The sequence below is a fragment of the Anser brachyrhynchus genome (genome assembly GCF_964034855.1).
Source record: "Anser brachyrhynchus genome assembly, chromosome: 3".
Classification (NCBI taxonomy): Eukaryota; Metazoa; Chordata; class Aves; order Anseriformes; family Anatidae; genus Anser; species Anser brachyrhynchus.
The window spans coordinates 15,413,500-15,441,341 of NC_137696.1; the positions used below are offsets into that span (position 1 = coordinate 15,413,500).

Consider the following 27,842-nt stretch of genomic DNA (forward strand, 5'->3'; position numbering starts at 1 on the left):
TCCTAACAGGAATCGCAACCCTACTAACCGCCTCCTACACCTTATTCATACTACTAATGACCCAACGAGGCTCAATCCCCTCCCACATCACATCTATGCAAAACTCAACCACGCGAGAACACCCGCTCATAACACTCCACATTATCCCAATATTCCTCCTAATCCTCAAACCCGAACTGATCTCCGGAATCCCCTCATGCAAGTATAGTTTAAACCAAACATTAGACTGTGATTCTAAGAATAGAAGTTCAAACCTTCTTACCTGCCGAGGGGAGGGTTTAACCAACAAGAGCTGCTAACTCTTACATCTGAGCCTAAAACCTCAGCCCCCTTACTTTTAAAGGATAACAGCAATCCACTGGTCTTAGGAACCACCCATCTTGGTGCAAATCCAAGTAAAAGTAGTGAACCCCACACTACTAATCAACTCCCTCACACTACTCACGCTGACAATCCTCCTAACCCCAATCATCCTGCCATTTCTATTTAAAAACTTTAAAAACACCCCACAAGCCACCACCCGCGCTGTTAAAACCGCATTCCTAATTAGCCTAGCCCCTACAACCGCATTCATCTACTCGGGAGTAGAATCTGTCACCTGCCACTGGGAGTGAAAATTCATTATAAACTTTAAAATCCCCCTGAGCCTAAAAATAGACCAATACTCAATAACATTTCTTCCAATCGCCCTATTTGTAACATGATCAATCCTACAATTCGCCATATGATACATGGCCTCAGAGCCATACGTAACAAAATTTTTCACCTACCTACTGACATTCCTAGTCGCCATACTCCTCCTAACAACCGCAAACAACATATTCCTCCTATTCGTAGGCTGGGAAGGAGTACGAATCATGTCCTTCCTTCTCATCGGCTGATGACAAGGCCGAGCAGATGCCAACACCGCCGCCCTACGAGCCGTAATCTACAACCGAATCGGAGACATCGGACTGATCCTGAGCATAGCATGACTAGCTTCAACATTCAACACCTGAGAGATCCAACAAGCCGTACACCCCCACCAAACCCCAATCCTCCCCCTCATAGGATTAATCCTCGCAGCCGCAGGAAAATCCGCCCAATTTGGACTCCACCCATGACTGCCCGCAGCAATAGAAGGCCCCACCCCAGTGTCAGCCCTACTGCACTCCAGTACCATAGTAGTAGCCGGAATCTTCCTGCTCATCCGCATGCACCCCCTGCTAGCCACCAACCAGACAGCCCTAACTGCCTGCCTATGCCTAGGTGCTCTATCAACCCTATTTGCTGCCACATGCGCCCTAACCCAAAATGACATCAAAAAAATCATTGCTTTCTCAACATCCAGCCAACTAGGACTAATAATAGTCACTATCGGACTAAACCTCCCACAACTAGCCTTCCTACACATCTCAACCCATGCCTTCTTTAAAGCCATACTATTCCTATGCTCAGGGTCTATCATCCACAACCTAAACGGAGAACAAGATATCCGAAAGATAGGAGGCCTACAGAAAATACTCCCAGTCACTACTTCCTGCCTAACCATCGGAAACCTGGCGCTGATAGGAACCCCATTCCTAGCCGGATTCTACTCAAAAGACCTCATCATCGAAAGCTTAAACACATCATACCTAAATACTTGAGCCCTACTCCTAACCCTTATAGCCACAGCATTCACCGCAACCTACAGCATCCGCATAACCATCCTAGTCCAAGCTGGACAAACCCGAATCCCCCCAATAGTATCAATAAACGAAAACAACCCACTAATCACCGCCCCCCTAACCCGACTCGCCCTAGGCAGCATTACAGCAGGAATAATCATTACCTCTTTCATCACACCAACCAAAACCCCCCCAATAACCATACCCCTTATCACCAAAACCGCTGCCATCCTCATAACAATCCTAGGAATCATCCTAGGCCCCTCATGTACAGGGCCACACCCCTCTAACGGCGCAAGCTTACATAGAAACATTATTAACAGACCTAGACAGATACAAAAACCCCTACAAGACCACGTATTAACTAACCCTGTTAACCCGACTCAGGAGCGCCTATAAGAGCGATTAAAATCTGTGAAAGGAACTCGGCAAATTAATAAGGCCCGACTGTTTACCAAAAACATAGCCTTCAGCAAATTAAACAAGTATTGAAGGTGATGCCTGCCCGGTGACTTAGGTTTAACGGCCGCGGTATCCTAACCGTGCAAAGGTAGCGCAATCAATTGTCCCATAAATCGAGACTTGTATGAATGGCTAAACGAGGTCTTAACTGTCTCTCACAGATAATCAGTGAAATTGATCTCCCCGTGCAAAAGCGGGGATGTGAACATAAGACGAGAAGACCCTGTGGAACTTAAAAATCAACGACCACCGCGAATCCTCAATCAACCCCACTGGGGCCACTACCATCGCAGAGCCTGGTCGATATTTTTCGGTTGGGGCGACCTTGGAGGAGAACAAATCCTCCAAAAACAAGACCATACCTCTTTACCTAGAGCTACCCCTCAAAGTGCTAACAGTGACCAGACCCAATATAATTGATTAATGGACCAAGCTACCCCAGGGATAACAGCGCAATCCCCCTCAAGAGCCCATATCGACAGGGGGGTTTACGACCTCGATGTTGGATCAGGACATCCTAATGGTGCAGCCGCTATTAAGGGTTCGTTTGTTCAACGATTAACAGTCCTACGTGATCTGAGTTCAGACCGGAGCAATCCAGGTCGGTTTCTATCTATGACACACTCTCCCCAGTACGAAAGGACCGGGAAAGTGGGGCCAATACCACAAGCACGCCCCCCCCCTCTAAGCAGTGAAACCAACTAAACCGTGAAGAGGGCCTTCCCCCACCACTTTCAATCCTAGAAAAGGACCAGCTAGAGTGGCAGAGCCCGGCAAGTGCAGAAGGCTTAAGCCCTTTCCCCAGAGGTTCAAATCCTCTCCCTAGCTTCACCCATGATTCAAATAACAACACTAAGCTGCCTCGTTATATCCCTCCTATACATCATCCCAATCCTGATTGCCGTAGCCTTCCTAACCCTAGCAGAACGGAAAATCCTAAGCTACATACAATCCCGCAAAGGCCCTAACGTTGTCGGGCCTTTTGGCCTACTTCAACCATTTGCGGACGGACTGAAACTATTTACCAAAGAGCCCATCCGACCCTCTACCTCTTCCCCACTTCTATTCATTCTGATACCAATACTAGCCCTTGTCCTAGCCCTCACCACTTGAGCACCACTACCACTCCCATTTCCCCTAGCAGATCTAAACCTCGGAGTTCTCTTCCTAATAGCCATGTCAAGCCTAGCCGTCTACTCAGTCCTATGATCAGGCTGAGCCTCGAACTCAAAATACGCACTAATCGGAGCCCTACGGGCAGTAGCACAGACCATTTCATACGAAGTGACACTGGCCATAATCCTGCTATCAATAATCATACTAAGCGGAAGCTACACACTCAGCTCCTTTGCCGTCGCACAGGAGCCTCTATACTTCATTTTCTCCTCATGACCCCTAGCAATAATATGATACGTATCCACCCTAGCAGAGACAAACCGAGCTCCTTTTGACCTCACAGAGGGCGAATCTGAGCTAGTCTCAGGGTTTAACGTTGAATACGCCGCAGGACCCTTCGCCTTATTCTTCCTAGCTGAATATGCGAACATTATGCTAATAAATACACTTACAGCCATCATATTCCTAAACCCAAGCGCCCTAGGGCCACCCACAGAACTATTCCCCGTCATCCTAGCCACAAAAGTCCTCCTACTATCTTCTGGTTTCTTATGGGTCCGAGCTTCATACCCACGATTCCGATATGACCAACTAATGCACCTACTATGAAAAAACTTCCTACCCCTCACACTAGCTCTGTGCCTCTGACACATCAGCATACCTATCTGCTATGCAGGCCTACCTCCTTACATAAGGAAATGTGCCTGAACTACAAAGGGTCACTATGATAAAGTGAACATAGAGGTATAACAGCCCTCTCATTTCCTGTTGACCTTAGAAAAGTAGGAATTGAACCCACACAAGAGAAATCAAAATTCTCCATACTTCCCTTATATTATTTTCTAGTAGAGTCAGCTAATCAAGCTATCGGGCCCATACCCCGAAAATGATGGTTTAACCCCCTCCTCTACTAATGAACCCTTACGCGACCCCAATCATAACCTTCAGCCTCATCTTGGGCACCACAATCACAATTTCCAGCAACCACTGAGTTCTGGCCTGGACAGGACTGGAGATCAACGCACTAGCCATCATTCCCCTAATTGCCAAATCCCACCACCCACGAGCAGTAGAAGCCGCAACGAAATACTTCCTAACCCAAGCAGCTGCTTCCGCCCTGGTCCTATTCTCTAGCATAACCAATGCCTGAGTCACCGGCCAATGAGACATCACACAAATAAACCACCCAACCTCCTGTCTACTACTGACAGCAGCAATCGCTATTAAACTGGGCCTAGTGCCATTTCACTTCTGATTCCCAGAAGTACTACAAGGATCACCACTAATAACAGCCCTGCTACTCTCGACCCTCATAAAATTCCCCCCACTAACCCTGCTCCTACTAACATCCAAATCCCTTGACCCAGCTCTACTCACCGCCATGGCCCTAGCCTCAACAGCACTAGGAGGCTGAATAGGACTGAACCAAACACAAACACGCAAAATCCTAGCCTTCTCGTCCATCTCCCACTTAGGCTGAATCGCCATCATCCTAGTTTACAGCCCCAAATTGGCCTTACTTACCTTCTACCTATACACAATCATAACATCAGCCGTATTCCTAGCCCTTAACAAAATCAAAGCCCTTAACCTATCCATGATCACAACCTCATGAACAAAAACCCCAGTGCTAAACGCCACCCTAATACTAGTACTTTTATCCCTAGCAGGCCTCCCCCCATTAACAGGCTTTATACCAAAGTGACTTATCATCCAAGAACTAACTAAACAGGAAATAACACCAGCAGCCATGGCAATTGCCATGCTATCACTGCTCAGCCTCTTCTTCTACCTACGCCTCGCATACCACTCAACAATTACCCTTCCCCCCAACTCCTCTAACCACATAAAACAATGATACACTAGCAAAGCCCCAAGCACACCTACTGCGGTCCTTGCCTCACTATCAATCCTCTTACTTCCCCTGTCCCCAATAATACATGCCATTGTCTAGAAACTTAGGATAACACCCCAAACCGAAGGCCTTCAAAGCCTTAAATAAGAGTTAAACCCTCTTAGTTTCTGCACATTAAGACTTACAGAATATTAACCTGTATCTTCTGAATGCAAGTCAGACGCTTTAATTAAGCTAAAGCCTCCCTAGACAGATGGGCTTCGATCCCACAAAACTCTAGTTAACAGCTAAATGCCTAAACCAATTGGCTTCTGCCTACAAAGACCCTGACGCACCCTAGTGCGCATCGATGAGCTTGCAACTCAACATGAATTTCACTACAGAGCCGATAAGAAGAGGAATTAAACCTCTGTAAAAAGGACTACAGCCTAACGCTTCAACACTCAGCCATCTTACCCGTCACCTTCATCAACCGATGACTATTTTCCACTAACCATAAGGATATTGGCACCCTGTACCTCATCTTCGGGGCATGAGCAGGAATAGTCGGCACCGCACTCAGCCTATTAATCCGCGCAGAACTAGGACAACCAGGAACTCTCCTAGGCGACGACCAAATTTACAATGTAATCGTTACCGCTCACGCCTTTGTAATAAGCTTCTTTATAGTCATACCCATCATGATCGGAGGATTCGGCAACTGATTAGTCCCCCTCATAATCGGTGCCCCCGACATAGCATTCCCGCGAATAAACAACATAAGCTTTTGACTCCTCCCCCCATCATTCCTCCTACTACTAGCCTCATCCACTGTAGAAGCTGGCGCCGGCACAGGCTGAACTGTCTACCCTCCCCTAGCAGGTGACCTTGCCCACGCCGGAGCTTCAGTAGACCTGGCTATCTTCTCACTCCACTTAGCCGGTATCTCCTCCATCCTTGGGGCCATCAACTTTATCACCACAGCCATCAACATAAAACCCCCCGCACTCTCACAATACCAAACCCCACTATTTGTCTGATCCGTACTAATTACCGCCATCCTACTCCTTCTATCACTCCCCGTACTCGCCGCCGGTATTACAATATTACTAACTGATCGAAACCTAAACACCACATTCTTCGACCCCGCTGGAGGAGGAGACCCAATCCTGTACCAACACCTATTCTGATTCTTCGGACACCCAGAAGTCTATATTCTGATCCTACCAGAGTTCGGAATCATCTCACACGTAGTCACGTACTACTCAGGCAAAAAGGAGCCCTTCGGCTACATGGGAATAGTCTGAGCCATACTATCCATCGGCTTCCTAGGATTCATCGTCTGAGCTCACCACATGTTTACAGTAGGAATAGACGTTGATACCCGAGCCTACTTTACATCAGCCACTATAATCATTGCCATCCCTACCGGAATCAAAGTATTTAGCTGACTAGCCACCCTGCACGGAGGAACAATCAAATGAGACCCCCCCCAATACTATGAGCTCTAGGATTTATCTTCCTATTTACCATCGGAGGATTAACAGGAATCGTTCTTGCAAACTCTTCCCTAGACATCGCCCTGCACGACACGTACTACGTAGTTGCCCACTTCCACTACGTCCTATCCATAGGCGCCGTCTTTGCCATTCTAGCAGGATTTACTCACTGATTCCCACTACTCACTGGGTTTACCCTACACCAAACATGAGCAAAAGCCCACTTCGGGGTAATATTTACAGGAGTAAACCTAACGTTCTTCCCCCAGCACTTCCTAGGCCTAGCAGGAATACCCCGACGATACTCGGACTATCCCGACGCCTACACACTATGAAACACCATTTCCTCCTAGTCCTAGGACTTAGAGAAACTCCAGTACTAAAAATAGTAAACACAAGCAATAATTTCATATACTTCACTCTCACTCACCACTCAACTATCAGCTAACCACACCCCCGTCCACATAGCTTAACACAAAGCATGGCACTGAAGTTGCCAAGATGGCATAAAACATGCCTGCGGACAAAAGACTTAGTCCTAACCTTACGGTTGGTTTTTGCTAAATATATACATGCAAGTATCCGCGCCCCAGTGTAAACGCCCTCGACCACCTACCCCCATACAGGCCTTGAGGAGCGGGTATCAGGCACACCCAAGTAGTAGCCCAAGACGCCTCGCTAAGCCACGCCCCCACGGGTATTCAGCAGTAATTAACATTAAGCAATGAGTGCAAACTTGACTTAGTTATAGCAACAGCCTAACTTCAAGGGTTGGTAAATCTTGTGCCAGCCACCGCGGTCATACAAGAAACCCAAATCAACCGTCCTATTGACACGGCGTAAAGAGTGGTAAAATGCCTATCCTAGCTAACTAAGATCAAAATGCAACTGAGCTGTCATAAGCCCAAGATGCACCTAAACACACCATTAAGATGATCTTAGGAACTAACGACTGATTTAAACCCACGAAAGCCAGGGCCCAAACTGGGATTAGATACCCCACTATGCCTGGCCCTAAATCTTGATACTTACTTTACCGAAGTATCCGCCAGAGAACTACGAGCACAAACGCTTAAAACTCTAAGGACTTGGCGGTGCCCCAAACCCACCTAGAGGAGCCTGTTCTACAATCGATAATCCCCGATTAACCCAACCACCCCTTGCCAACACAGCCTACATACCGCCGTCGCCAGCCCACCTCGAATGAGAGCACAACAGTGGACACAATAGCACCCCGCTAATAAGACAGGTCAAGGTATAGCCTATGGAGTGGAAGAAATGGGCTACATTCCCTATTCATAGGGCACACGGAAAGAAGCGTGAAACCACTTCTGGAAGGCGGATTTAGCAGTAAAGTGGGACAATAGAGCCTACTTTAAGCCGGCCCTGGGGCACGTACATGGTTAAACATGCCTGTTAGTAGTGTGGCGAGCCATAGTGGGAAGGCTAGGGCTATGTTCATAGATAGTTGGGTGGTTGGGGTGAATGTATATGGAAGGAGGCCTAGAAGGTTGATTGTAAGAAGTATGATTATTAGGGATGTAAATATTATGGCTCATTTGTGGCCATTTTTGTTGAGTGGGACTATTAGTTGTTTTGTGATTAGGTGAAGGAGTCATGTTTGGATAGTAGAAAGGCGGTTGTTGATTCATCGGTTGTTTGGGGACGGGAATAGTAGGGCTGGGAAGAGTAGGGATAGTAGGATTAAGGGGATGCCGAATAGATTGGGGCTGGAAAATTGGTCAAAGAAGCTTAGGTTCATGGTCAGGATCATGGTGTGGGTTTGGTAGTGAGGGAGGTCTTATTTGATGGGGGGTTGGTTGTGGTGAAGGCTAGTAGTTTTGGTTGGATGAGGAGTGCTAGGGTTAATCAGGTTATAATTATGATTGAAAATCATGGTGCGGGGTTAAGCTGTGGCATATCATTAAGGAGGGGGAAGTCCCTCTTTGGCTAGCTTAAAAGGCTAGTGCTGTTGCATAGCTTCTTAATGATTAGGATGATGATAGAAGGGACGATCAGGCCTCGAAATGTGGGAGTGGGGTTGATTCTACTACAATGGGTATGTAGCTGTGATTAGCCCCGCAAATTTCTGAGCATTGTCCGTAAAAAATCCCAGGCCGGGTGGTAATGAATGAAGTTTGGTTTAGTCGGCCTGGGATTGCGTCTGTTTTAACTCCGAGCGTTGGGACTGCTCAGGAGTGGAGTACGTCTCCTGCAGTAATGATCACGCGGATGGGGGATTCTATTGGGATAACTACGCGGTGGTCAACTTCTAGCAGTCGGAAGTGGCCGTTGGGTAAGTCTGGGGTGGGCACTATGTAGGAGTCGAATGATAGGTCTTTGAAGTCTGTGTATTCGTAGCTTCAGTATCATTGGTGGCCGATGGCTTTTAGGGTGAGGTCTGGTTCGTCGATTTCGTCCATTATGTAGAGGATTTGTAGGGATGGGAGGGCGAGGAGTACCAGGACGATAGCAGGTAGGATTGTCCAGATCAGCTCTACTTCTTGGGCGTCTACAGCATTGGACGAGAGTTTTTCTGTTAGTATGTGGGCTAAAAGGTAGAGAACTAGGCTGCAGATAGCTAGGGCAACGATTAGGGCGTGGTCGTGGAATTCAACGAGTTCTTCTATGATGGGTGATGAGGCGTCTTGGAATCCTAGTTGGGAGTGGTTGGCCACATGAGATGTACAGGATTTTTACCTGTGATTTAGTCTTGACAAGGCTATGTAATTGGTTTACTAACGTCTCATAAGAAAGAAGCATGAGCGGTTAACCTCCTGGGAGACCCAGAAAACTTCACCCCAGCAAACCCGCTAGTAACCCCACCACACATCAAGCCAGAATGATACTTCCTATTCGCCTACGCCATCCTACGTTCAATCCCAAATAAACTAGGAGGCGTATTAGCACTGGCCGCCTCCGTACTGATCCTATTCCTAATCCCATTCCTGCACAAATCAAAACAACGAGCAATAACATTCCGACCACTCTCCCAGCTCCTATTCTGAGTACTAGTCGCCGACGTCCTCGTCCTAACATGAGTAGGAAGCCAACCCGTCGAACACCCATTCATCATCATCGGCCAACTCGCTTCAATCGCCTACTTCACTATCCTCCTATTTCTCCTCCCCGCCGCAAGCGCCCTAGAAAACAAAATACTCAACTGCTAAATACTCTAATAGTTTATAAAAACATTGGTCTTGTAAACCAAAGATTGAAGACTTACCACTTCTTAGAGTACCCCAAACTCAGAAAAAAAGGACTCAAACCTTTATCTCCAGCTCCCAAAGCTGGCATTTTCAATAAACTATTCTCTGACCCTAACCCCTAAACCGCCCGAATAGCACCCCGCGACAACCCCCGCACAAGCTCCAATACAACAAACAAAGTCAACAACAGCCCCCAACCCGCCACTAAAAACATCCCTGCCCCATGTGAATAAAACATGGAAACTCCACTAAAATCCGACCGAACAACAAACACCCCAACATTATTCACAGTAGAAACCCCGAACTTCCAAGCCCCCATAAACCCCCCAAACACCAACCCCCCAAAAACAATTGCCACAAACGCTACTGCACATCCAATCACCCGTCAATCCCCCCAAGCCCCAGGGAAAGGCTCCGCTGCTAAAGCTACTGAATAAACAAACACCACCAGCATACCCCCCAAATACACCATAAACAGCACTAAAGCCACGAACGAAACCCCAAGGCCCAGCAACCACCCGCACCCCGCCACAGACGCTAACACCAAACCAACAACCCCATAATACGGCGAAGGATTCGACGCCACACCCAAAACACCCACCGCAAAGCAAATCCCTAAAAAAAACATAAAATAAGTCATTATTCCTGCCCGGACACTACCCGAGGCCTGCGGCTCGAAAAGCCGCCATTGTTCTCAACTACAGGAACTAACCGCAAGCCCCCAATAATTCTACCCCATCTATGCCATTATGCTTAACCCCCCCCCCCCCCCCCCCCGAGGCGGGGGTATTTGGTTATGCATATTCGTGCATAAATTTATATACCCCATATACATACATACTATAGTACCAGTAATATACATTATATACGGACTATCTTATAAGCAGGTGCTAAACCCATACATGTACACGGCCATTAAACCCTTAAACACACTCCTACCAAACCACCCGGCATGAATGTTCTAGGACCATACCCCACAACACCCAATACAACTCCACTCAAGCGCATAACAAGACCCCATTTTAATGAATGCTCACAGGACATGCTCCAACAACAACTCTCCACCACATATCTCATGCAGTTCGTATCAGACGGATTTATTAATCGTACTCCTCACGTGAAATCAGCAACCCGTTGCACATAATGTCCGGTATGACTAGCTTCAGGCCCATACGTTCCCCCTAAACCCCTCGCCCTCCTCACATTTTTGCGCCTCTGGTTCCTCGGTCAGGGCCATCCATTGGGTTCACTCACCCCTCCTTGCCCTTCAAAGTGGCATCTGTGAGTACTTTCACCTTCTCAATGCGTAATCGCGGCATGTTCCAGCTTTTTGGCGCCTCTGGTTCCTCTTATTTTTTCCGGGGTTACCTCACAGGTGGCTATTCCCAGTGATCTCGGGGGTCCCACAATCTAAGCCTGGACACACCTGCCTCACGGCCTATCCTATATTTCAAGGGTCCCTCGATGAGACGGTTGGCGTATATGGGGAATCATCCTGACACTGATGCACTTTGACCACATTCAGTTAATGTTACCTCCACCCTCCGGGTTAAATGGGGCTATTGGATGAATGCTCGTTGGACATAGCACAAAACAACAAATCATTAAGCGCAACCCCTGCGCTTCACAAACTAAACCAGTAAACTTTCGCTAACCACCATGTAGCATAAACCTTCATCGCCCAATCCCAGCAAACTACCTCTAAAACTCCATTAATCATCCCTTCCATGACATCATCGGAACGATGTACATATACACACAAACACATACAAAATAACTTAAACTTATTAGAGAAACTCCAGTACTAAAAATAGTAAACACAAGCAATAATTTCATATACTTCACTCTCACTCACCACTCAACTATCAGCTAACCACACCCCCGTCCACATAGCTTAACACAAAGCATGGCACTGAAGTTGCCAAGATGGCATAAAACATGCCTGCGGACAAAAGACTTAGCCCTAACCTTACGGTTGGTTTTTGCTAAATATATACATGCAAGTATCCGCGCCCCAGTGTAAACGCCCTCGACCACCTACCCCCATACAGGCCTTGAGGAGCGGGTATCAGGCACACCCAAGTAGTAGCCCAAGACGCCTCGCTAAGCCACGCCCCCACGGGTATTCAGCAGTAATTAACATTAAGCAATGAGTGCAAACTTGACTTAGTTATAGCAACAGCCTAACTTCAAGGGTTGGTAAATCTTGTGCCAGCCACCGCGGTCATACAAGAAACCCAAATCAACCGTCCTATTGACACGGCGTAAAGAGTGGTAAAATGCCTATCCTAGCTAACTAAGATCAAAATGCAACTGAGCTGTCATAAGCCCAAGATGCACCTAAACACACCATTAAGATGATCTTAGGAACTAACGACTGATTTAAACCCACGAAAGCCAGGGCCCAAACTGGGATTAGATACCCCACTATGCCTGGCCCTAAATCTTGATACTTACTTTACCGAAGTATCCGCCAGAGAACTACGAGCACAAACGCTTAAAACTCTAAGGACTTGGCGGTGCCCCAAACCCACCTAGAGGAGCCTGTTCTACAATCGATAATCCCCGATTAACCCAACCACCCCTTGCCAACACAGCCTACATACCGCCGTCGCCAGCCCACCTCGAATGAGAGCACAACAGTGGACACAATAGCACCCCGCTAATAAGACAGGTCAAGGTATAGCCTATGGAGTGGAAGAAATGGGCTACATTCCCTATTCATAGGGCACACGGAAAGAAGCGTGAAACCACTTCTGGAAGGCGGATTTAGCAGTAAAGTGGGACAATAGAGCCTACTTTAAGCCGGCCCTGGGGCACGTACATGGTTAAACATGCCTGTTAGTAGTGTGGCGAGCCATAGTGGGAAGGCTAGGGCTATGTTCATAGATAGTTGGGTGGTTGGGGTGAATGTATATGGAAGGAGGCCTAGAAGGTTGATTGTAAGAAGTATGATTATTAGGGATGTAAATATTATGGCTCATTTGTGGCCATTTTTGTTGAGTGGGACTATTAGTTGTTTTGTGATTAGGTGAAGGAGTCATGTTTGGATAGTAGAAAGGCGGTTGTTGATTCATCGGTTGTTTGGGGACGGGAATAGTAGGGCTGGGAAGAGTAGGGATAGTAGGATTAAGGGGATGCCGAATAGATTGGGGCTGGAAAATTGGTCAAAGAAGCTTAGGTTCATGGTCAGGATCATGGTGTGGGTTTGGTAGTGAGGGAGGTCTTATTTGATGGGGGGTTGGTTGTGGTGAAGGCTAGTAGTTTTGGTTGGATGAGGAGTGCTAGGGTTAATCAGGTTATAATTATGATTGAAAATCATGGTGCGGGGTTAAGCTGTGGCATATCATTAAGGAGGGGGAAGTCCCTCTTTGGCTAGCTTAAAAGGCTAGTGCTGTTGCATAGCTTCTTAATGATTAGGATGATGATAGAAGGGACGATCAGGCCTCGAAATGTGGGAGTGGGGTTGATTCTACTACAATGGGTATGTAGCTGTGATTAGCCCCGCAAATTTCTGAGCATTGTCCGTAAAAAATCCCAGGCCGGGTGGTAATGAATGAAGTTTGGTTTAGTCGGCCTGGGATTGCGTCTGTTTTAACTCCGAGCGTTGGGACTGCTCAGGAGTGGAGTACGTCTCCTGCAGTAATGATCACGCGGATGGGGGATTCTATTGGGATAACTACGCGGTGGTCAACTTCTAGCAGTCGGAAGTGGCCGTTGGGTAAGTCTGGGGTGGGCACTATGTAGGAGTCGAATGATAGGTCTTTGAAGTCTGTGTATTCGTAGCTTCAGTATCATTGGTGGCCGATGGCTTTTAGGGTGAGGTCTGGTTCATCGATTTTGTCCATTATGTAGAGGATTTGTAGGGATGGGAGGGCGAGGAGTACCAGGACGATAGCAGGTAGGATTGTCCAGATCAGCTCTACTTCTTGGGCGTCTACAGCATTGGACGAGAGTTTTTCTGTTAGTATGTGGGCTAAAAGGTAGAGAACTAGGCTGCAGATAGCTAGGGCAACGATTAGGGCGTGGTCGTGGAATTCAACGAGTTCTTCTATGATGGGTGATGAGGCGTCTTGGAATCCTAGTTGGGAGTGGTTGGCCACATGAGATGTACAGGATTTTTACCTGTGATTTAGTCTTGACAAGGCTATGTAATTGGTTTACTAACGTCTCATAAGAAAGAAAAGCCGGCCCTGGGGCACGTACATACCGCCCGTCACCCTCCTCAAAAGCCACATCCCACATAACTAATACCATAAATACGCTGAAGATGAGGTAAGTCGTAACAAGGTAAGTGTACCGGAAGGTGTACTTAGAATATCAAGACGTAGCTATAACACCAAAGCACTCAGCTTACACCTGAAAGATATCTACTAGACCGGATCGTCTTGAAGCCCCCCCTCTAGCTCAACCACACAAATAGTACACCAAAACTAAAGAATTTACTAAACTAATTAAACTAAAGCATTTTACAGTCTTAGTATAGGCGATAGAAAAGACACTTAGACGCGATAGAGACCCCAGTACCGTAAGGGAAAGATGAAATAGCAGTGAAACAATCAAAGCGACAGACAGCAAAGATCAACCCTTGTACCTTTTGCATCATGGTTTAGCGAGAACAACCAAGCAAAGTGAACTAAAGTTTGCCCCCCCGAAACCCAAGCGAGCTACTTTCAAGCAGTTAAAGAGAGCGAACCCGTCTCTGTTGCAAAAGAGTGGGATGACTTGTCAGTAGAGGTGAAAAGCCAACCGAGCTGGGTGATAGCTGGTTACCTGTGAAACGAATCTAAGTTCCCCCTTAATCCTCCCTACCGGACATCCTGAACCCTAATGAGATGATTAAGAGCTATTTAATGGAGGGACAGCTCCATTAAAAAAGGACACAACCTCGACTAGCGGATAATTCTTACTACTGATCCTACCGTGGGCCCTAAAGCAGCCATCAAAAAAGAGTGCGTCAAAGCTCCACCACCTAAAAATACCAAAATAAGATGATTCCCTTATCACAAACAGGTCAACCTATGAATATAGGAGAATTAATGCTAAAATAAGTAACTCAGGGCCACACCCCTCTAACGGCGCAAGCTTACATAGAAACATTATTAACAGACCTAGACAGATACAAAAACCCCTACAAGACCACGTATTAACTAACCCTGTTAACCCGACTCAGGAGCGCCTATAAGAGCGATTAAAATCTGTGAAAGGAACTCGGCAAATTAATAAGGCCCGACTGTTTACCAAAAACATAGCCTTCAGCAAATTAAACAAGTATTGAAGGTGATGCCTGCCCGGTGACTTAGGTTTAACGGCCGCGGTATCCTAACCGTGCAAAGGTAGCGCAATCAATTGTCCCATAAATCGAGACTTGTATGAATGGCTAAACGAGGTCTTAACTGTCTCTCACAGATAATCAGTGAAATTGATCTCCCCGTGCAAAAGCGGGGATGTGAACATAAGACGAGAAGACCCTGTGGAACTTAAAAATCAACGACCACCGCGAATCCTCAATCAACCCCACTGGGGCCACTACCATCGCAGAGCCTGGTCGATATTTTTCGGTTGGGGCGACCTTGGAGGAGAACAAATCCTCCAAAAACAAGACCATACCTCTTTACCTAGAGCTACCCCTCAAAGTGCTAACAGTGACCAGACCCAATATAATTGATTAATGGACCAAGCTACCCCAGGGATAACAGCGCAATCCCCCTCAAGAGCCCATATCGACAGGGGGGTTTACGACCTCGATGTTGGATCAGGACATCCTAATGGTGCAGCCGCTATTAAGGGTTCGTTTGTTCAACGATTAACAGTCCTACGTGATCTGAGTTCAGACCGGAGCAATCCAGGTCGGTTTCTATCTATGACACACTCTCCCCAGTACGAAAGGACCGGGAAAGTGGGGCCAATACCACAAGCACGCCCCCCCCCTCTAAGCAGTGAAACCAACTAAACCGTGAAGAGGGCCTTCCCCCACCACTTTCAATCCTAGAAAAGGACCAGCTAGAGTGGCAGAGCCCGGCAAGTGCAGAAGGCTTAAGCCCTTTCCCCAGAGGTTCAAATCCTCTCCCTAGCTTCACCCATGATTCAAATAACAACACTAAGCTGCCTCATTATATCCCTCCTATACATCATCCCAATCCTGATTGCCGTAGCCTTCCTAACCCTAGCAGAACGGAAAATCCTAAGCTACATACAATCCCGCAAAGGCCCTAACGTTGTCGGGCCTTTTGGCCTACTTCAACCATTTGCGGACGGACTGAAACTATTTACCAAAGAGCCCATCCGACCCTCTACCTCTTCCCCACTTCTATTCATTCTGATACCAATACTAGCCCTTGTCCTAGCCCTCACCACTTGAGCACCACTACCACTCCCATTTCCCCTAGCAGATCTAAACCTCGGAGTTCTCTTCCTAATAGCCATGTCAAGCCTAGCCGTCTACTCAGTCCTATGATCAGGCTGAGCCTCGAACTCAAAATACGCACTAATCGGAGCCCTACGGGCAGTAGCACAGACCATTTCATACGAAGTGACACTGGCCATAATCCTGCTATCAATAATCATACTAAGCGGAAGCTACACACTCAGCTCCTTTGCCGTCGCACAGGAGCCTCTATACTTCATTTTCTCCTCATGACCCCTAGCAATAATATGATACGTATCCACCCTAGCAGAGACAAACCGAGCTCCTTTTGACCTCACAGAGGGCGAATCTGAGCTAGTCTCAGGGTTTAACGTTGAATACGCCGCAGGACCCTTCGCCTTATTCTTCCTAGCTGAATATGCGAACATTATGCTAATAAATACACTTACAGCCATCATATTCCTAAACCCAAGCGCCCTAGGGCCACCCACAGAACTATTCCCCGTCATCCTAGCCACAAAAGTCCTCCTACTATCTTCTGGTTTCTTATGGGTCCGAGCTTCATACCCACGATTCCGATATGACCAACTAATGCACCTACTATGAAAAAACTTCCTACCCCTCACACTAGCTCTGTGCCTCTGACACATCAGCATACCTATCTGCTATGCAGGCCTACCTCCTTACATAAGGAAATGTGCCTGAACTACAAAGGGTCACTATGATAAAGTGAACATAGAGGTATAACAGCCCTCTCATTTCCTGTTGACCTTAGAAAAGTAGGAATTGAACCCACACAAGAGAAATCAAAATTCTCCATACTTCCCTTATATTATTTTCTAGTAGAGTCAGCTAATCAAGCTATCGGGCCCATACCCCGAAAATGATGGTTTAACCCCCTCCTCTACTAATGAACCCTTACGCGACCCCAATCATAACCTTCAGCCTCATCTTGGGCACCACAATCACAATTTCCAGCAACCACTGAGTTCTGGCCTGGACAGGACTGGAGATCAACGCACTAGCCATCATTCCCCTAATTGCCAAATCCCACCACCCACGAGCAGTAGAAGCCGCAACGAAATACTTCCTAACCCAAGCAGCTGCTTCCGCCCTGGTCCTATTCTCTAGCATAACCAATGCCTGAGTCACCGGCCAATGAGACATCACACAAATAAACCACCCAACCTCCAGTCTACTACTGACAGCAGCAATCGCTATTAAACTGGGCCTAGTGCCATTTCACTTCTGATTCCCAGAAGTACTACAAGGATCGCCACTAATAACAGCCCTGCTACTCTCGACCCTCATAAAATTCCCCCCACTAACCCTGCTCCTACTAACATCCAAATCCCTCGACCCAGCTCTACTCACCGCCATGGCCCTAGCCTCAACAGCACTAGGAGGCTGAATAGGACTGAACCAAACACAAACACGCAAAATCCTAGCCTTCTCGTCCATCTCCCACTTAGGCTGAATCGCCATCATCCTAGTTTACAGCCCCAAATTGGCCTTACTTACCTTCTACCTATACACAATCATAACATCAGCCGTATTCCTAGCCCTTAACAAAATCAAAGCCCTTAACCTATCCATGATCACAACCTCATGAACAAAAACCCCAGTGCTAAACGCCACCCTAATACTAGTACTTTTATCCCTAGCAGGCCTCCCCCCATTAACAGGCTTTATACCAAAGTGACTTATCATCCAAGAACTAACTAAACAGGAAATAACACCAGCAGCCATGGCAATTGCCATGCTATCACTGCTCAGCCTCTTCTTCTACCTACGCCTCGCATACCACTCAACAATTACCCTTCCCCCCAACTCCTCTAACCACATAAAACAATGATACACTAGCAAAGCCCCAAGCACACCTACTGCGGTCCTTGCCTCACTATCAATCCTCTTACTTCCCCTGTCCCCAATAATACATGCCATTGTCTAGAAACTTAGGATAACACCCCAAACCGAAGGCCTTCAAAGCCTTAAATAAGAGTTAAACCCTCTTAGTTTCTGCACATTAAGACTTACAGAATATTAACCTGTATCTTCTGAATGCAAGTCAGACGCTTTAATTAAGCTAAAGCCTCCCTAGACAGATGGGCTTCGATCCCACAAAACTCTAGTTAACAGCTAAATGCCTAAACCAATTGGCTTCTGCCTACAAAGACCCTGACGCACCCTAGTGCGCATCGATGAGCTTGCAACTCAACATGAATTTCACTACAGAGCCGATAAGAAGAGGAATTAAACCTCTGTAAAAAGGACTACAGCCTAACGCTTCAACACTCAGCCATCTTACCCGTCACCTTCATCAACCGATGACTATTTTCCACTAACCATAAGGATATTGGCACCCTGTACCTCATCTTCGGGGCATGAGCAGGAATAGTCGGCACCGCACTCAGCCTATTAATCCGCGCAGAACTAGGACAACCAGGAACTCTCCTAGGCGACGACCAAATTTACAATGTAATCGTTACCGCTCACGCCTTTGTAATAAGCTTCTTTATAGTCATACCCATCATGATCGGAGGATTCGGCAACTGATTAGTCCCCCTCATAATCGGTGCCCCCGACATAGCATTCCCGCGAATAAACAACATAAGCTTTTGACTCCTCCCCCCATCATTCCTCCTCCTACTAGCCTCATCCACTGTAGAAGCTGGCGCCGGCACAGGCTGAACTGTCTACCCTCCCCTAGCAGGTGACCTTGCCCACGCCGGAGCTTCAGTAGACCTGGCTATCTTCTCACTCCACTTAGCCGGTATCTCCTCCATCCTTGGGGCCATCAACTTTATCACCACAGCCATCAACATAAAACCCCCCGCACTCTCACAATACCAAACCCCACTATTTGTCTGATCCGTACTAATTACCGCCATCCTACTCCTTCTATCACTCCCCGTACTCGCCGCCGGTATTACAATATTACTAACTGATCGAAACCTAAACACCACATTCTTCGACCCCGCTGGAGGAGGAGACCCAATCCTGTACCAACACCTATTCTGATTCTTCGGACACCCAGAAGTCTATATTCTGATCCTACCGGGGTTCGGAATCATCTCACACGTAGTCACGTACTACTCAGGCAAAAAGGAGCCCTTCGGCTACATGGGAATAGTCTGAGCCATACTATCCATCGGCTTCCTAGGATTCATCGTCTGAGCTCACCACATGTTTACAGTAGGAATAGACGTTGATACCCGAGCCTACTTTACATCAGCCACTATAATCATTGCCATCCCTACCGGAATCAAAGTATTTAGCTGACTAGCCACCCTGCACGGAGGAACAATCAAATGAGACCCCCCCCAATACTATGAGCTCTAGGATTTATCTTCCTATTTACCATCGGAGGATTAACAGGAATCGTTCTTGCAAACTCTTCCCTAGACATCGCCCTGCACGACACGTACTACGTAGTTGCCCACTTCCACTACGTCCTATCCATAGGCGCCGTCTTTGCCATTCTAGCAGGATTTACTCACTGATTCCCACTACTCACTGGGTTTACCCTACACCAAACATGAGCAAAAGCCCACTTCGGGGTAATATTTACAGGAGTAAACCTAACGTTCTTCCCCCAGCACTTCCTAGGCCTAGCAGGAATACCCCGACGATACTCGGACTATCCCGACGCCTACACACTATGAAACACCATTTCCTCCTAGTCCTAGGACTTAGAGAAACTCCAGTACTAAAAATAGTAAACACAAGCAATAATTTCATATACTTCACTCTCACTCACCACTCAACTATCAGCTAACCACACCCCCGTCCACATAGCTTAACACAAAGCATGGCACTGAAGTTGCCAAGATGGCATAAAACATGCCTGCGGACAAAAGACTTAGCCCTAACCTTACGGTTGGTTTTTGCTAAATATATACATGCAAGTATCCGCGCCCCAGTGTAAACGCCCTCGACCACCTACCCCCATACAGGCCTTGAGGAGCGGGTATCAGGCACACCCAAGTAGTAGCCCAAGACGCCTCGCTAAGCCACGCCCCCACGGGTATTCAGCAGTAATTAACATTAAGCAATGAGTGCAAACTTGACTTAGTTATAGCAACAGCCTAACTTCAAGGGTTGGTAAATCTTGTGCCAGCCACCGCGGTCATACAAGAAACCCAAATCAACCGTCCTATTGACACGGCGTAAAGAGTGGTAAAATGCCTATCCTAGCTAACTAAGATCAAAATGCAACTGAGCTGTCATAAGCCCAAGATGCACCTAAACACACCATTAAGATGATCTTAGGAACTAACGACTGATTTAAACCCACGAAAGCCAGGGCCCAAACTGGGATTAGATACCCCACTATGCCTGGCCCTAAATCTTGATACTTACTTTACCGAAGTATCCGCCAGAGAACTACGAGCACAAACGCTTAAAACTCTAAGGACTTGGCGGTGCCCCAAACCCACCTAGAGGAGCCTGTTCTACAATCGATAATCCCCGATTAACCCAACCACCCCTTGCCAACACAGCCTACATACCGCCGTCGCCAGCCCACCTCGAATGAGAGCACAACAGTGGACACAATAGCACCCCGCTAATAAGACAGGTCAAGGTATAGCCTATGGAGTGGAAGAAATGGGCTACATTCCCTATTCATAGGGCACACGGAAAGAAGCGTGAAACCACTTCTGGAAGGCGGATTTAGCAGTAAAGTGGGACAATAGAGCCTACTTTAAGCCGGCCCTGGGGCACGTACATGGTTAAACATGCCTGTTAGTAGTGTGGCGAGCCATAGTGGGAAGGCTAGGGCTATGTTCATAGATAGTTGGGTGGTTGGGGTGAATGTATATGGAAGGAGGCCTAGAAGGTTGATTGTAAGAAGTATGATTATTAGGGATGTAAATATTATGGCTCATTTGTGGCCATTTTTGTTGAGTGGGACTATTAGTTGTTTTGTGATTAGGTGAAGGAGTCATGTTTGGATAGTAGAAAGGCGGTTGTTGATTCATCGGTTGTTTGGGGACGGGAATAGTAGGGCTGGGAAGAGTAGGGATAGTAGGATTAAGGGGATGCCAAATAGATTGGGGCTGGAAAATTGGTCAAAGAAGCTTAGGTTCATGGTCAGGATCATGGTGTGGGTTTGGTAGTGAGGGAGGTCTTATTTGATGGGGGGTTGGTTGTGGTGAAGGCTAGTAGTTTTGGTTGGATGAGGAGTGCTAGGGTTAATCAGGTTATAATTATGATTGAAAATCATGGTGCGGGGTTAAGCTGTGGCATATCATTAAGGAGGGGGAAGTCCCTCTTTGGCTAGCTTAAAAGGCTAGTGCTGTTGCATAGCTTCTTAATGATTAGGATGATGATAGAAGGGACGATCAGGCCTCGAAATGTGGGAGTGGGGTTGATTCTACTACAATGGGTATGTAGCTGTGATTAGCCCCGCAAATTTCTGAGCATTGTCCGTAAAAAATCCCAGGCCGGGTGGTAATGAATGAAGTTTGGTTTAGTCGGCCTGGGATTGCGTCTGTTTTAACTCCGAGCGTTGGGACTGCTCAGGAGTGGAGTACGTCTCCTGCAGTAATGATCACGCGGATGGGGGATTCTATTGGGATAACTACGCGGTGGTCAACTTCTAGCAGTCGGAAGTGGCCGTTGGGTAAGTCTGGGGTGGGCACTATGTAGGAGTCGAATGATAGGTCTTTGAAGTCTGTGTATTCGTAGCTTCAGTATCATTGGTGGCCGATGGCTTTTAGGGTGAGGTCTGGTTCGTCGATTTCGTCCATTATGTAGAGGATTTGTAGGGATGGGAGGGCGAGGAGTACCAGGACGATAGCAGGTAGGATTGTCCAGATCAGCTCTACTTCTTGGGCGTCTACAGCATTGGACGAGAGTTTTTCTGTTAGTATGTGGGCTAAAAGGTAGAGAACTAGGCTGCAGATAGCTAGGGCAACGATTAGGGCGTGGTCGTGGAATTCAACGAGTTCTTCTATGATGGGTGATGAGGCGTCTTGGAATCCTAGTTGGGAGTGGTTGGCCACATGAGATGTACAGGATTTTTACCTGTGATTTAGTCTTGACAAGGCTATGTAATTGGTTTACTAACGTCTCATAAGAAAGAAGCATGAGCGGTTAACCTCCTGGGAGACCCAGAAAACTTCACCCCAGCAAACCCGCTAGTAACCCCACCACACATCAAGCCAGAATGATACTTCCTATTCGCCTACGCCATCCTACGTTCAATCCCAAATAAACTAGGAGGCGTATTAGCACTGGCCGCCTCCGTACTGATCCTATTCCTAATCCCATTCCTGCACAAATCAAAACAACGAGCAATAACATTCCGACCACTCTCCCAGCTCCTATTCTGAGTACTAGTCGCCGACGTCCTCGTCCTAACATGAGTAGGAAGCCAACCCGTCGAACACCCATTCATCATCATCGGCCAACTCGCTTCAATCGCCTACTTCACTATCCTCCTATTTCTCCTCCCCGCCGCAAGCGCCCTAGAAAACAAAATACTCAACTGCTAAATACTCTAATAGTTTATAAAAACATTGGTCTTGTAAACCAAAGATTGAAGACTTACCACTTCTTAGAGTACCCCAAACTCAGAAAAAAAGGACTCAAACCTTTATCTCCAGCTCCCAAAGCTGGCATTTTCAATAAACTATTCTCTGACCCTAACCCCTAAACCGCCCGAATAGCACCCCGCGACAACCCCCGCACAAGCTCCAATACAACAAACAAAGTCAACAACAGCCCCCAACCCGCCACTAAAAACATCCCTGCCCCATGTGAATAAAACATGGAAACTCCACTAAAATCCGACCGAACAACAAACACCCCAACATTATTCACAGTAGAAACCCCGAACTTCCAAGCCCCCATAAACCCCCCAAACACCAACCCCCCAAAAACAATTGCCACAAACGCTACTGCACATCCAATCACCCGTCAATCCCCCCAAGCCCCAGGGAAAGGCTCCGCTGCTAAAGCTACTGAATAAACAAACACCACCAGCATACCCCCCAAATACACCATAAACAGCACTAAAGCCACGAACGAAACCCCAAGGCCCAGCAACCACCCGCACCCCGCCACAGACGCTAACACCAAACCAACAACCCCATAATACGGCGAAGGATTCGACGCCACACCCAAAACACCCACCGCAAAGCAAATCCCTAAAAAAAACATAAAATAAGTCATTATTCCTGCCCGGACACTACCCGAGGCCTGCGGCTCGAAAAGCCGCCATTGTTCTCAACTACAGGAACTAACCGCAAGCCCCCAATAATTCTACCCCATCTATGCCATTATGCTTAACCCCCCCCCCCTCCCCCCCCGAGGCGGGGGTATTTGGTTATGCATATTCGTGCATAAATTTATATACCCCATATACATACATACTATAGTACCAGTAATATACATTATATACGGACTATCTTATAAGCAGGTGCTAAACCCATACATGTACACGGCCATTAAACCCTTAAACACACTCCTACCAAACCACCCGGCATGAATGTTCTAGGACCATACCCCACAACACCCAATACAACTCCACTCAAGCGCATAACAAGACCCCATTTTAATGAATGCTCACAGGACATGCTCCAACAACAACTCTCCACCACATATCTCATGCAGTTCGTATCAGACGGATTTATTAATCGTACTCCTCACGTGAAATCAGCAACCCGTTGCACATAATGTCCGGTATGACTAGCTTCAGGCCCATACGTTCCCCCTAAACCCCTCGCCCTCCTCACATTTTTGCGCCTCTGGTTCCTCGGTCAGGGCCATCCATTGGGTTCACTCACCCCTCCTTGCCCTTCAAAGTGGCATCTGTGAGTACTTTCACCTTCTCAATGCGTAATCGCGGCATGTTCCAGCTTTTTGGCGCCTCTGGTTCCTCTTATTTTTTCCGGGGTTACCTCACAGGTGGCTATTCCCAGTGATCTCGGGGGTCCCACAATCTAAGCCTGGACACACCTGCCTCACGGCCTATCCTATATTTCAAGGGTCCCTCGATGAGACGGTTGGCGTATATGGGGAATCATCCTGACACTGATGCACTTTGACCACATTCAGTTAATGTTACCTCCACCCTCCGGGTTAAATGGGGCTATTGGATGAATGCTCGTTGGACATAGCACAAAACAACAAATCATTAAGCGCAACCCCTGCGCTTCACAAACTAAACCAGTAAACTTTCGCTAACCACCATGTAGCATAAACCTTCATCGCCCAATCCCAGCAAACTACCTCTAAAACTCCATTAATCATCCCTTCCATGACATCATCGGAACGATGTACATATACACACAAACACATACAAAATAACTTAAACTTATTAGAGAAACTCCAGTACTAAAAATAGTAAACACAAGCAATAATTTCATATACTTCACTCTCACTCACCACTCAACTATCAGCTAACCACACCCCCGTCCACATAGCTTAACACAAAGCATGGCACTGAAGTTGCCAAGATGGCATAAAACATGCCTGCGGACAAAAGACTTAGTCCTAACCTTACGGTTGGTTTTTGCTAAATATATACATGCAAGTATCCGCGCCCCAGTGTAAACGCCCTCGACCACCTACCCCCATACAGGCCTTGAGGAGTGGGTATCAGGCACACCCAAGTAGTAGCCCAAGACGCCTCGCTAAGCCACGCCCCCACGGGTATTCAGCAGTAATTAACATTAAGCAATGAGTGCAAACTTGACTTAGTTATAGCAACAGCCTAACTTCAAGGGTTGGTAAATCTTGTGCCAGCCACCGCGGTCATACAAGAAACCCAAATCAACCGTCCTATTGACACGGCGTAAAGAGTGGTAAAATGCCTATCCTAGCTAACTAAGATCAAAATGCAACTGAGCTGTCATAAGCCCAAGATGCACCTAAACACACCATTAAGATGATCTTAGGAACTAACGACTGATTTAAACCCACGAAAGCCAGGGCCCAAACTGGGATTAGATACCCCACTATGCCTGGCCCTAAATCTTGATACTTACTTTACCGAAGTATCCGCCAGAGAACTACGAGCACAAACGCTTAAAACTCTAAGGACTTGGCGGTGCCCCAAACCCACCTAGAGGAGCCTGTTCTACAATCGATAATCCCCGATTAACCCAACCACCCCTTGCCAACACAGCCTACATACCGCCGTCGCCAGCCCACCTCGAATGAGAGCACAACAGTGGACACAATAGCACCCCGCTAATAAGACAGGTCAAGGTATAGCCTATGGAGTGGAAGAAATGGGCTACATTCCCTATTCATAGGGCACACGGAAAGAAGCGTGAAACCACTTCTGGAAGGCGGATTTAGCAGTAAAGTGGGACAATAGAGCCTACTTTAAGCCGGCCCTGGGGCACGTACATACCGCCCGTCACCCTCCTCAAAAGCCACATCCCACATAACTAATACCATAAATACGCTGAAGATGAGGTAAGTCGTAACAAGGTAAGTGTACCGGAAGGTGTACTTAGAATATCAAGACGTAGCTATAACACCAAAGCACTCAGCTTACACCTGAAAGATATCTACTAGACCGGATCGTCTTGAAGCCCCCCCTCTAGCTCAACCACACAAATAGTACACCAAAACTAAAGAATTTACTAAACTAATTAAACTAAAGCATTTTACAGTCTTAGTATAGGCGATAGAAAAGACACTTAGACGCGATAGAGACCCCAGTACCGTAAGGGAAAGATGAAATAGCAGTGAAACAATCAAAGCGACAGACAGCAAAGATCAACCCTTGTACCTTTTGCATCATGGTTTAGCGAGAACAACCAAGCAAAGTGAACTAAAGTTTGCCCCCCCGAAACCCAAGCGAGCTACTTTCAAGCAGTTAAAGAGAGCGAACCCGTCTCTGTTGCAAAAGAGTGGGATGACTTGTCAGTAGAGGTGAAAAGCCAACCGAGCTGGGTGATAGCTGGTTACCTGTGAAACGAATCTAAGTTCCCCCTTAATCCTCCCTACCGGACATCCTGAACCCTAATGAGATGATTAAGAGCTATTTAATGGAGGGACAGCTCCATTAAAAAAGGACACAACCTCGACTAGCGGATAATTCTTACTACTGATCCTACCGTGGGCCCTAAAGCAGCCATCAAAAAAGAGTGCGTCAAAGCTCCACCACCTAAAAATACCAAAATAAGATGATTCCCTTATCACAAACAGGTCAACCTATGAATATAGGAGAATTAATGCTAAAATAAGTAACTCAGGGCCACACCCCTCTAACGGCGCAAGCTTACATAGAAACATTATTAACAGACCTAGACAGATACAAAAACCCCTACAAGACCACGTATTAACTAACCCTGTTAACCCGACTCAGGAGCGCCTATAAGAGCGATTAAAATCTGTGAAAGGAACTCGGCAAATTAATAAGGCCCGACTGTTTACCAAAAACATAGCCTTCAGCAAATTAAACAAGTATTGAAGGTGATGCCTGCCCGGTGACTTAGGTTTAACGGCCGCGGTATCCTAACCGTGCAAAGGTAGCGCAATCAATTGTCCCATAAATCGAGACTTGTATGAATGGCTAAACGAGGTCTTAACTGTCTCTCACAGATAATCAGTGAAATTGATCTCCCCGTGCAAAAGCGGGGATGTGAACATAAGACGAGAAGACCCTGTGGAACTTAAAAATCAACGACCACCGCGAATCCTCAATCAACCCCACTGGGGCCACTACCATCGCAGAGCCTGGTCGATATTTTTCGGTTGGGGCGACCTTGGAGGAGAACAAATCCTCCAAAAACAAGACCATACCTCTTTACCTAGAGCTACCCCTCAAAGTGCTAACAGTGACCAGACCCAATATAATTGATTAATGGACCAAGCTACCCCAGGGATAACAGCGCAATCCCCCTCAAGAGCCCATATCGACAGGGGGGTTTACGACCTCGATGTTGGATCAGGACATCCTAATGGTGCAGCCGCTATTAAGGGTTCGTTTGTTCAACGATTAACAGTCCTACGTGATCTGAGTTCAGACCGGAGCAATCCAGGTCGGTTTCTATCTATGACACACTCTCCCCAGTACGAAAGGACCGGGAAAGTGGGGCCAATACCACAAGCACGCCCCCCCCCTCTAAGCAGTGAAACCAACTAAACCGTGAAGAGGGCCTTCCCCCACCACTTTCAATCCTAGAAAAGGACCAGCTAGAGTGGCAGAGCCCGGCAAGTGCAGAAGGCTTAAGCCCTTTCCCCAGAGGTTCAAATCCTCTCCCTAGCTTCACCCATGATTCAAATAACAACACTAAGCTGCCTCGTTATATCCCTCCTATACATCATCCCAATCCTGATTGCCGTAGCCTTCCTAACCCTAGCAGAACGGAAAATCCTAAGCTACATACAATCCCGCAAAGGCCCTAACGTTGTCGGGCCTTTTGGCCTACTTCAACCATTTGCGGACGGACTGAAACTATTTACCAAAGAGCCCATCCGACCCTCTACCTCTTCCCCACTTCTATTCATTCTGATACCAATACTAGCCCTTGTCCTAGCCCTCACCACTTGAGCACCACTACCACTCCCATTTCCCCTAGCAGATCTAAACCTCGGAGTTCTCTTCCTAATAGCCATGTCAAGCCTAGCCGTCTACTCAGTCCTATGATCAGGCTGAGCCTCGAACTCAAAATACGCACTAATCGGAGCCCTACGGGCAGTAGCACAGACCATTTCATACGAAGTGACACTGGCCATAAT

The 27,842-nt window shown here is 47.1% G+C and overlaps 2 long non-coding RNA genes across 2 annotated transcripts in view; one reads left to right on the plus strand and one right to left on the minus strand.

Moving 5' to 3' along the window:
- LOC308193027 overlaps positions 1 to 19,866 on the minus strand; it is a 34,422-nt gene extending 14,556 nt beyond the window's left edge. Inside the window, exon 1 of the long non-coding RNA XR_013949323.1 lies at positions 14,187 to 19,866. This is a non-coding gene — a long non-coding RNA (uncharacterized lncRNA). The remainder of the gene's footprint in view (positions 1 to 14,186) is intronic.
- LOC308193025 overlaps positions 1 to 27,842 on the plus strand; it is a 471,820-nt gene that overhangs the window by 8,006 nt on the left and 435,972 nt on the right. The window lies entirely within an intron of this gene.